The following is a 12,543-nucleotide window of genomic DNA, read 5'->3' on the forward strand; positions in this document are numbered from 1 at the left end:
AGGTCTCTGAATGCAGAAAATGAGAACTTAAGAAGAATAACAAACAGTATTCTAAAGTTCACAAAGTCCTTAAACTATCATTATTTACTGATCAATCCCTGGTACTGTTCCCATACAACAAAAAGTTCCTGGAGAGCAGTGAACATGTCTTGTCCATTCTGAACTTCTCCTCAGTATCTGGGACAATGCCCTACACACAATACACATATAATAAACCCTGGCTCACACCGTCAGTGCCTTCCTGACCCCCAATTTCTATGGATTTACCCTTGCACACACCTCTCCCCTCACTTGGAATAAGGTAAAATAGTGAGAACAGACCTTTTTTTAAAAAAAGAAATTTATTTTGTGTTTTCCATCACCATTTATCCCCTCTGTGTTCTCTTCCACCTCCACCATCCCCCTCCACCCCCACAATCGCCACAATGCTGTCCATGTCCATGAGTTCTTTTTTTTTTTATTGTTTAAAATTTTTCTTTTTTGCTCAATCCCTCTACCCCTCACCTCCACCCTGCAAGCTGCCTGCCAGCTCTCTATCTATGAGACTGTCTCTATTTTGCTTGCTAGTTTGGTTTGTTCATTAAAGTCCACATATGAGTGAAATCATATGGTACTTGTCTTTCTCTGACTGGCCTATTTTAGAACAGACTATTTGAAATAACCTTCCCCAACTTTCCATCCAGCCTGTCTCCTCTTTAAAAATGTTCAATGCTGTCTGGTTGGTGTGGCTCAGGGTTGAGTGTTGACCTGTGAACCAGGAAGTTGTGGTTTGATTCCGGTCAGGGCACATGCCCGGGTTGTGGGCACAGTCCCCAGTAGGGGGCATGTAGGAGGCAGATGATCAATGATTCTCTCTCATCATTGATATTTCTATCTTTCCCTTTCCCTTCCTCTCTAAAATTACTAAAGGTATATTTTTAAAAAATGTTTAATGCTCTTCTTCTCTGAATATATTTATTATTATTCTGAGAAACTACATTAAGGTGAAAATGTTTGTTTGTGTCTAAACCAATCACTATACACACAAATAGACAAAAAAATGAACACCCCTGTAGAACTTAAAACTTCTTGAGGGCTCAGACATTCGTAATACCAATATTGCAATGTGTGCCAAATGAAGTTGACCAATTGGGGAAAAAAAAATGGCCCACGTTTCCCTGTCTCCCTGATTCTTTTCATGCTTCCATTTTGTTCAGATTCTGTTTCTTTACTTTCTTCAAAGTCTGCTTTTCTCCCAAGGTGTAACTGTGGGTAGCCTCGGAGTTTCCATCCCAGGCCACCTGCTCTTTGCTGCTCAATGTCTCAGTAACCTCATTAACCCCCACATCTAATGGCAAACTATAAAAATGATTCCCAGAGCTACAGCCCAGCTCTGACAATTCGCCCTCATTTAATTCCATTTATGCAGGTACCTACAGGGAACCTTCTCAGCTGTCTCTAAAACACACAAGATCTTACAAGCTGGAATCCAAATTGATCTTTCTCAAAACAACCTTTTCAAAGGGTCCATTATTACAACGAGACTAACAATATTCTCAGGCTTCAGGTTTCCACCACCTGGACACACCTGGACATCTTCCTCTTTGCCCAAAATCTATCTATATACCTATATAAAACCATAATATGCAAATAGACCAAACGGCAGAACAACCAAACAACCAGTCGCTATGATGTGCACTGACCACTAGGGGGTACGCACAGAACATGGTGGGCATCGACAGCAGGCAGCAGAGCACAGAACATGGCAGGCATCAGCTGTGGTGGGATGGTGGAGCAGGTGAGCAGGGGCACCAGACCAAGGCAGGGCGCTGGTCGCTGTCATCAGAGCGAGCCTCTGGTGGTTACTGAAAATTCTTTGCTCCCGTGCACCGCGGTCCCGCCTAGTGCTCGCACCTGCTGCTGGCACCAGCCTCGTTCGCACCCACTGCCGGCGTCAGAGCTGGTGCTCCCAACCGCTGCTGGTGCCCAGTGCCAGCCCCAATTGCTCGGCGCCATCAGCGGGTGCAAGCAGTGGCTGCTAGCCCCGATAGCCCCTGAGGACTTCTCCACCTCCCCCTGCTCCTGAGGGGCAATCGGGGCAGCAGCTGCCACTTGCACTCACTGACGGTGATGGCCCTACTCACACCTGCTGCTGACGCTGGCCCCAATTGCTCCATGCCATCAGCACATGGGACTGGCGGCAGAGGGAGTGGGGCTGCTGGCAGACAGGGACTGGGGGCCATGACAGAAGGGACCAGGCGAGGGCACAGAGGATGGGCCAAGACCCACCCCTGTGCCCACCACAGCCTCGCGGCCCACAGTTCCTTTCAAGGTGTACAAATTCATGCACTGGGCCCCTAGTCTTACATAAAACATTACACATGGTAAGGAAATCTATTCTAGATCTTTTATTTTTTAACAAAAATTCTTTGGATCATCCCATTTTGTTTCCACAAAATCATGTCCTCAACACCTAATGTCTAGTTCCCCAAAACAACATACAAGTGGCTACCCAAGCTCTAGACCATCTGTCTTAAGTCAGTTTCACCAGAAGCAGAGTCTGAGATGAGAGTTCTTGTTCATGTGGTTGATCTAGGAGTCGCTCTCAGGGGAAGGGGAGTGGTGGCAGTAGGGGCACAATGCTAACAAAAAAATGTGCTCTCAAGACTAATTTGAGTCTACATCCCAGGGAAGTTTTAGAGAATCAATGACAGGACAGGATGATTTCAACTCGAGATGAGGGGACTAACCATTTGTAAGCCTTTGACGGTTAGTATACCTGGTGGACGGGTTGCTTTACCCCACAGAGGGTTCAATTAGCCAAGGGCACCTCTCCAGAGACAGGAAAGGATGGGGTGTGACCATCCTCAGAGGAGCTGGAAAATGGGTGCATCTGTGATGGAGGGCATCTTGTTAGGGCACCAACAATATCCCTGACACCAGTGATTCTCAAAGTGTGGTCCCTGGACCAGCAGTAGCCCCAGCACCAGGGAACTCATTTGACCTGCAAATTCTAGGCCCCACCCAAGACCTACTTAATCAGAAACTCTCAGATGGTACCCAACAATCTAGTTTAACTAGCCTTCCAGGTGATTCTGATGCACACTAAAGTTTGCATCATCCACACCATCCCACACAGAGTTCATGAGTACTTATTTCTCAAGTCTCTATGACTATTTCTCCACTGATCAGGAACCTGTAGTTATTGTCTATGTCAAAAATAAACTCTCAAGGTTAACAATAGATGCTTTCTACAAAATTAGACACCTTCTATTCCTTCAAAGGCCAATCCCAGCAACCCCTTATTCTTTGTGGTTATTAGTTGTCACAAAACCATAGAATATTGGGAGAGAACTTTGAGGTTAGTTAATCCAGCTTCCTCCTTTTGGCAAATGAAACAACAGAGGCCCCCAAATTGTAAGCATCTTAACCAAGATCACACAACTGGAACTTGAGTGACCTTATTGCAAGTGTAATGCTTTCTGTCATATACTATGCCAACTCCACTCTGAAATAACAAACTTCATGACAACACTTAGTCACAACTTGGTGAGTTTTACCTTTTTATATTTGTGATTGTGTTTTCACCTCCAGTTAACATACCTGCCCAACTTCTTTTCAATTTATTGCCATTACTTCCTCCAGAAAAACTCCCATAATAGATGTGATATATTATGTTAGCATTTATCAAATATCCACTATCCGCTCCCCACTTCCATGGGAAGAATAAATGTCCTTGCCCCATTGATGCTGGACTTAGCTGTGGAACATGAGGAGATGTGATGTACGCTGAGTGGAGGAATATTGCTTGGCTTGGGTCCCAGCACTCCTGCTCTCTGCTGTAACAACAAGTCTCACACAGGAGTGCTCCTGGCATCCAGAGGCACATGGATCAGACTTCAACCAGACCCTCAGCCTAGAGTCAGCAAGTCAAAACCGAGCAGAGCTGTCCCTGACCAGTAGACCAGTAAGAGAGAAACAAATGCTTGTTGAACCACCATCCTGATTGTTTGTTGCAGCCCTGCCATAATAACAACAATCTGTGTACTGATCAGATACTGGAAACCAATCATGCTTCTATGCACTGGACATATACCAACCCATTTAATTTCCACAACAATCCTATGAAATGGGTGATAGAATTAGGATCATTTTATAAATGAGGCAAGAAATGTGCTGTAACTTGCCCAAAGCCACATTACTGGGGTACAATGAGGACAGCCAGTTCTGAAGGTCACTCTGTCCTCTGCTCTGTGGGTAACATTTCAGGCATTTGGCTACTTCCGTGTCTCCCCTTTTCAGGGTTCCCAAATACCCACAGGAATCCCTATAGCTTTGCCTTTATCCCATTGTACTGAGTTGCAAAGGTCTCTTAATGTATCTCCCTGCATAGGTGGAGGGACCAAATATTACAAGGTCCACAAAGGAGCCTATAACAAGTTTAATAAATGTTGGTTAAGTGACAAATTCTGAAGGTCCCCACTTGTCTCTCAGCACCAAGGACCAGCACTGTTGCCAAGGTCTCTCAACCAAGCTCCCATCTCCCCCAATCCCTCTCCATGCACCAGAGGCAGCATAGCTCTGTCTCCATCCTCTTTACCAGCTCTCCAAGGCCAAACCCTCATCCTGTTGTCTTGATTTCCCGTGATCTGTCCTGAGAATATCTTCCTACCTCCTCTTTCACATCTCCCTGGGTTCACCCCATGTTCCACTCAAGCAGGACATTCTCTCACTCCTGCCTGAACATGCAATGCCCTCTACCTCGACTGGCCTTTCACACTCTAATCACAGGCACAAACCCTTCCCACCCTGAAGGCTCAGTCCACACACCACTCCCCTACCAGCACCTCAGCTAAGCATCTTCTTCCCTCCTCTGGGCCTCCATAGCACACCTCTGTGGCTTTGGTGTGTGTCTCTGACTATAGCATCCCTTTCAAGTCAACCAACACTCTATGTGCACACCTATTCTGACACTACTATTAGCCTCTTAAAGCTAGGATCCATGTGGAATTCATCTATATCATCTGGAACACCTCAGACAATGACTTGCAATCAATAGACATTCAATAAATATTTCCACAATGAATAAGGGATTTTAGTTAAGACTCGCTTGCATTCACGAGGTATTCACTGTTAGCTTGTTGGGTGATGGCGTGCAGTAGGGTCACCCACAGAGGGCATGTCATCCACCAGCTTCCCGTCAGCAGATGTTGCCCGTTGTGGAGCAGCATGCTGCCCTGTTCAGCACAACTGCCAAACAGAAGGTTCTCTTGGCAGGAATGTTGGCAAACACTGAACCAGCTTCTCCACTGACAAAAGAGCCTTCTCAGAACTGGCTTGTGCCACCTCCACAGGCCTTCTGCCACCCAAGCAGATGGGCATAAACCTAAGTATGCCAGACAGCAGGACTGCACATGAGGTTGGAGCTCCCAATGAAAAATGTGTCTCTCGTACGTGGTGTTACCCCCCAAACAGCAAAAGCTCACTGCTGTGTTATGGGAGGTGCTGCAAAGGAATTACCCTCATAGTCTAATGTTGGAATTCATTCCACAGCATCAGACCTAGAGGTAGGAGTGAGGATAAGAAAGAGCAGAAAGGAACATTGTGTCTCCTTTTAAAGGCATCCCTGGATCCAGAGAGAGAGAGATGCTTTCTTCTTCCAGTTGGAGTTCAGATTTAAGGAGTATCTTTAGGCAAGCAGCTAAATCCAGGACCTGTAAGTCAAGGCTGTCAGGGAGGCAGTAGGATAACAAATACTTGTCTCAGGGACCTGTATGCCTCCATACGCAGGGGTGAATAAAAGTTTAAAGTCTTCCCGTCTGAGCCAAAAAATCTATAAACCGTGTTCCAACAGCACAGGTTCGGAGCGAAGAATGCACTCAACATCCCGCCTTATTGATAACCTGGCTGCAGTAATATCCGAGCCCAGGCTGAAAACCTTTATCGACTCAGGAGTTATCTTAATCGTCTGATGGCCCGAGATGCCTAGACAACACAGACAGCTAGACAACAATGTGGCCTTTGGAGAACATTACAATTTTAAAAGCCTGCCATTGACAAAGAAATAATACCACCTACAATTCTAAACCACTTTAATTCTGGTCTTTTTTGTGACGCTAAAGACAGACAGGACCCACATTGATCTACTTGGTCGGTAGACTTTACAAGTAATATTGTCTGCTGGGATTTGTGTTTTTGCTTTTACTTTCTGAACTCTAATGTGCCCATGACTCATTTGGAACAGAGGAAGTGCAGCTTGAACTTCCCCGTCGATCACCTGCAGAATGAGCCCAACAGCTAAAGGACCACGGGGAAAACACGTAATGGAAAACAGATAACCTGGCAAAGCAACTGTCCAATGGCCAGCAGGTGGCCCAGTGGCTGGACCAATCTGCTGTCCAGTCCTGGAAGGTGATCAGTCTCAGAAATGAGCTATAAATGTTCATTCGGGGATGTAACATTTGGAAGCTGAGCGGTCTAAAGACCTCAAGCTTTGCTGGTCACTCTAGGGGTGTCAGGTGCTTCTCTGTGGTAAAGTCCATCCAGTCTGTTCATCGTCTGTCTGTTAAAAGTCACTCCTTGTTTCCAGACAGAGGCTTGACTAGGGATTAAGTATCCATCATGAACTTGGCTCAAAGACAGTGAAAAAGAATAAGAGGGAAGTTTAAATGTCTGCTGTAGAGGGGATACTTCACTGTGACAGCTCAGAATGTTGAGATTATTAAACAATGGAGGGTAAAATATAACTCTATGCTGCATCACCAGTATAAGTGGAACTTTTTTTCTGTAAGGGAAAGGTAAGTTTCTTTTTAATAATGAGTCAAGCCGTAGCCTCTGAGATGTTTTTCATAAAAGATGTTTAAAATTTGACCTCTAATTTTTTTACTGACTAGAGGCCCGGTGCACAAAATTCATGCATGGGTAGGGTCCCTAGGCCTGGCCGGTGATCAGGGCCAATCTGTGGGCTGGTGGGGCGATCAGGGGACCCCCACTGGCACCCACCTTGGCCGGCCTGGCACTGCCCGCTTGTTGGCCCCACCCCCTGCTGCTGCTGCCAGTCACTTCCCTCTCTAGGGCGACCAGCGGGGCCATCAGTGGGCTCCCCGCTGGCTCCCACCTTGGCTGGCCTAGGGCCTGCAGGCTGGGGGCAGCTCCTGCATTGAGCGTCTGCCCCCTGGTGTCAGTGTGTGTCATAGTGACCAGTCAGTCCACCTGTCATTCGCCGTTTAGTCGATTTGCATATTAGGCTTTTATTATATAGAATATGCATGCAATTCTATAGCTTCAAAAGCATTCAGGACCTACTGGTTTTTCAGTTAGAATTAGTTCAAGAGTTTGACTTTAACATCTTTGGATGAGTTAATTATAGATCATAAGTCTGTCCAAACTCATCTTTGCTGCCCAGAATTTTTTCATCCTCTACTCTTTCGGGCAGGAAGTCACGACAATGTTCATTTGTCAGGTAGCAGGAAGAATGGCCAACTCCTGGCATGTTCAAGTTGAAGAAGGTGTAATTTGCTTCTCATTTGCCTTGAAGGTCACTAAATTTAATACTGTGATTGAAACCCAGGGCCTTCCATAAATCTCCAGGAAACTGTGAGTCCTAAGATGGCAGATAATTTGGAGGTGGGCTATGTTGACCTGTGTACACATGTTAAACATTTATAAATTGTTTCCTTTCACCTGTCTCCAATGCAATCAATAGCAAGAGTCCAAAATACAAATCCTCTCTGAAACGATAGCCAAGAAATACCCCATGAGGGCTGGTGGGTTTGTCCATAGCACTGGCATCCCTGTACGGCTTCAGAATATGACAAATGACAGTGACTTTCAGCCTTGGCTTGATCTGAAATGGTGGCTTCTATCGTTCTCTGAGTTCCTCCTTGCCAGGAATAACAAAACAAATGTCTCATTTATCCCTTTGGCATCATTCCTACTCAATAAATGAGGACACTTCTCCCAGGTAATCTTTTCAAAGTTTTCTAGCTATGCTAGTTAGTATGGAAAATGTCTTGGCACTGGAAGGTACATGATAAAAAACATTCTTCTCCTTTGAGCTTGGGAAGGAAGGTAGGACATTTGGGACAAAGTAGTTTTGCCTTTGCCTCTTCCAATCCATATAATGTTTGATATCCAAGAATAGAAAATTGGTTTTGTCCCTGGACATAGGTGAAGCCATTGGAGGTCTCTAGGTCCTCTAACTGGGGATAACTAGGGCTGCACCTGCAGGAATGTAGCTGTTGGAATAACAGTGGCTCCTGGAAAGATAAAAATGTGCATGGAAATGTGTTTGAGGCAGAAGTACTGAGGCAAAATGACCCACCAATGAGGCTCACCATTGGAAAAAGCACATTTGAGAGTGATGAGATCTAAGATACTGACATATATTGAACCCCAAAAGATGGCAATTTCTCAAATTCATTATACACTAAATGTAATCCCTATCAAAATACCAGCAGGTTAATAGGAATGCATACAGGTGTGGAAATTGACAAGCTGATTCTAAAAAGTATATGAAAATACAAAGGCCTAAGAGTAGCAAGACATTGATGGAGAAGAAGGTGTTAACACTCACTCTACCAGGTATCAAGCCTTATTATAAATCTGCTGCAATGAAGATACATCAATATTGGTACAGATATAGCCAAATTGGAGAATGGAACAGAATATATAGCCTAAAAACATATATGCATGCTTATGTGAATATCAGATAAATGGCATGGATGGCATTGCAAATGAGTGGGAAAGGATGGAGTTGGAATAAACTGTGTAGAGATGATTAGATATCCATGGGGGGAAATGAAATCGAATACTTGCCTCACACCACAAACAGAAATAAATTTCAGTTTAATTTAAATGCTAAATGCCAATACCAAAAATATAAAACTTTTAGATGATAATATCTATATATATACTAGTAAAACCCTAATATGCAAATAGACCGAACAGCGGAACCGGTCGCTATGACATATGCTGACCACCAGGGGGCATGCGTGGAACATGGCAGGTGTTGGCAGTAGGCAGCAGAGCATGGAACATGGTGGGCACCAGCTGCAGTGGGATGGTGGAGAAGTGAGCGGGGGCACCAGACCAAGACGGGGTGCTGATCGCTGTCATCAGGGCAAGCCTCTGGTGGTTACTGAAAATTCCTTGCTTCCAAGTCCGCTGTCCCCCTGGGTTCTCACACCTGCTGCCAGCACCTGCACCTGCTGCTAGTGCCAGCCCCACTCACACCCACTGCCAGCACTGGAGCCACTGCTCACACCCGCTGCCGACACCTGGCGCTGGCCCCGGCCCGATCGCTCAGCGCTGTCAGCAGGTGGGATGCTGGTCCCGATAGCCCCTCAGGGCTTCTCCACCTCCCCCTGCTCCTGAGGGGCGATCGGGGCTGGCAGCTGCCTCTCGCACCTGCTGCTGGTGCTGGAGCCCCTGCTTGCACTGGCTGCGGCGCCCAGCACCAGCCCTGATCCCTCGGCACTGTCAGCAGGTACAAGCGGAGGCTGCCAGCCCCAATAGCCCCTGATGACTTCTCCACCTCCCCTGCTCCGGAGGGGCAATTGGGGCAGCAGCTGCTGCTGCACCCACTGACGGCACCGGCTCAGCTCACAACCACTGCTGGCACCGGCCCCAATCTCTCTGTGCCATCAGCGGGTGCGAGCAGGGCATACACCATCAGCGTGTGGGAGCAGTGGCAGCAGGAGCGGGGCTGCTGGCAGACAGGGGACTGGGGGCATGGCAGGAGGGGCCGGGCGGGGGCACGGAGAATGGGCCGAGACCCACCCCTGTGTCCACCGCAGCCTTGCAGCCCACAATTCCTTTCAAAGTGCATGAATTCATGCACTGGGCCCCTAGTATGAGAATAACTTCAATAGTGCATTAGGCTGCTCAGGCTGCCATAACAAAATACCATAGTCCAGGTGGCTCGAATGACAGACATTTCCTTCCTCCCAGTTTTGGAGGCTAAAAGTCCAAGAGCAAGAAGCCAGCAAGCAGGTTTTCTTGGAGGTTTCTCTGTTTGGCTTATTAAACAATAGTTTCATTGGTTCATATTAATTAACTTGGCTTATATTAAACAATAGTTCATATAGATCTTATGCACTTTCTGTAAGCTGTTATATTTTAAAATAATACAAGAAAAAAATAATTTATAAAGAGAATGTCTCTAGAAAGTCTTGGACTTCAAAAGTGTAAGTAAGAATTGGTAAGTAGCAGGTAAGCTGTAAGCAATCTTGTGCAATTGGGTGTGTGGGTGGGGCCGGCTGCTATTTCTCATGTCCTCATCACTGAGAGGCAGAAGGGTTTAATAGCTGTGTTTAAGATGTCAGATGCAGGAACAATAACAGTCTTTCCTTTGACCATTTTTCACTAATTCCCCTCCCAACTCAAGAACCTATTCATTATAATGGTCTTTTCCTGTCTATCAGGGACAATTAAGCCCCCATCTACCAGCAGCCGGGGTTTTATGTCAGCCACTGCCCTGGGCCACCAAAATATACCTCCACTCGTATGTAACCTGGGCTGGAAACACATGGCCAAGAAGTCAAGAAAACAAGCCATGAAAGAAATCAAACAAAAGCAAAGATACCGAACGGTGGGAGAGATGTTAGTCTGTAGAAAGAAAAGGCTTAAAGAATTGAAAAGAACCACAGGACTTTCTGCCAGCCAGTAAATGTCCTTCCATTTAAAAACCACATTTTGTTTTTCATGGAGGGAGTTCATCTCCATTTAAGAACTGAAAATTCAGCATTCTTCCTAAGGTACTTTTTTTTTAGTTGATGTAAGTGCCACAGATGATTTCGCTTATAGTGTCTCATTGATTATTGTGTTCGACTCCCTGCAAGCCCTAGATCCGTCGCAATCTGACTGGGGAGTGTCCGTTGTTTGTGTCTCAAAGCAATTCTGGTCTGAGTCACACACGCAAGCAAAGTAATGCCGAGAGACAGGATAAAAGCTGCCCATTAGAAACCTCAGTTGCTGATTATTTCTTCACAAAATTGAATATATTACTCCAGCTACTGTCAACAAACATGCAGGACAACACTCACCATCCGGCAACAGCCCCTGAGTACCGGAACTAGAGTCTGAGTCATGGTTATAACTGCTAGGACAATAATTCTTACCTCTCTCAGGATTCAGTGAAAAACTGAACAAATAAAAATGGATTGAAAACATCAGTGTAAAGGTGCTAAAAGTACCGTGTGCACTGTCGTAAAATATGTCAACTATCCCATCGGGTACTGCCCCAAAAGTCTAATATCTTACCTGACAGGTTGTAAACTTCCAGAGACCTGAGCTGGGGGGAGGAGGGGAGTAAGAGCGTGAGCGAGAGAGCAAAAGAGAGCGAGAGCGAGAGCGAGAGCGAGAGAGAGAGAGAGAGAGAGAAAAGGAACATGTGTACATGTGTGTATATGTGTGCACACAAGTGTGCCTGAGTGTGTTTCAAGTTTTAAGTGAAAGGAAATGCATGAAGGAGAGACCATGATCTAACTGCCCTTTGACTAAAGAAGCAAAAACTCAATGGAACCTTCGAGCAATCAGGTGCCAAAGCTGGTTATTATGGGAAAGGCCTTCACTGCCCTCTGCTAGGAAAGACACAGCCCCATCACAGCAACCCACTGTCCAGACCGCCCTCCTTAACTCCTTGGCCGTCTAGCTGGTGCTGCCTCGCACCACGGGGGCTTGTCATCACCAGTCCCCACTCACTTCACAACTCCTCGATGCCAGATGATCGCCCCACCCTGCAACTCCCCCCGCCCCCCAAGTCTGAGGCCCTCTGAAACTCTCTGAGGCATCAAATAACATGCCAGGAAAAAACTAATAGGAAATAGCAAGCTAGGAAATGAGGACCAGGAAGGAGGCTCCCTTTAGAACTTCTGGTGCCTTGTGTTAGATCTGCTAAGAACTCCATGTGCAAGGGATTTGTTGGGAGAGGGCAGGAGAAGGCGGGAAGAGGCTGAGACCACCACACAGGTCTGATGCTGTGGAAGGAGACAGGGAAGGAAGACACGGGAAGTCAGGAGCAAGAGTCTCAGGCTGCAGGAAGAATGGTTCGGCCAAGCCTACGGGCAAACCTTGAGCCAAAGTCACCCCTGGAGGAGTCCTGCATCATGCTTCAATGCCAGGCCATGCCCAGTCACTGGCTCGTGGCAGCTTGCAGAGAGGGTGGCCTCAGTGTGAATGTGGGGGTGGGTAAGAGGGGGCAGCAGATGGGGCCATTGGTCAGTTATACTCCTGCAGCAGGAGAGAGATCTGACAGCTGTCTACTGGTCATCTGAAGTTTAAAAGCCCGTTTTTATTGCTAACCTCATAGCCCAGCAGTCACAAACCGACTGCAACAGGAAGAATCTGGCAAAGACAGTCTTTTTATTTTTGCTGTTTATCTATTTTGGGGTTTGGAATGGAATAATATTTTTAAAACTTCTGAGCTAGTTACCAACATTTAAAAAACAAGAGATTTTACATGTTACAAATCCAGACTTCCAGCTTTCCTTGAAATGAAACGCAAAGGGCTACCACCTCCTCATGTTGGCAGAAGAGCAATGTCTTCTCCTAGGTGTACTTCAC

This window comes from Myotis yumanensis, unplaced genomic scaffold, assembly GCF_028538775.1.
Source record: "Myotis yumanensis isolate MYYU_CA2020_CCGP unplaced genomic scaffold, mMyoYum1.0.hap1 SCAF_4, whole genome shotgun sequence".
Taxonomy (NCBI): Eukaryota; Metazoa; Chordata; class Mammalia; order Chiroptera; family Vespertilionidae; genus Myotis; species Myotis yumanensis.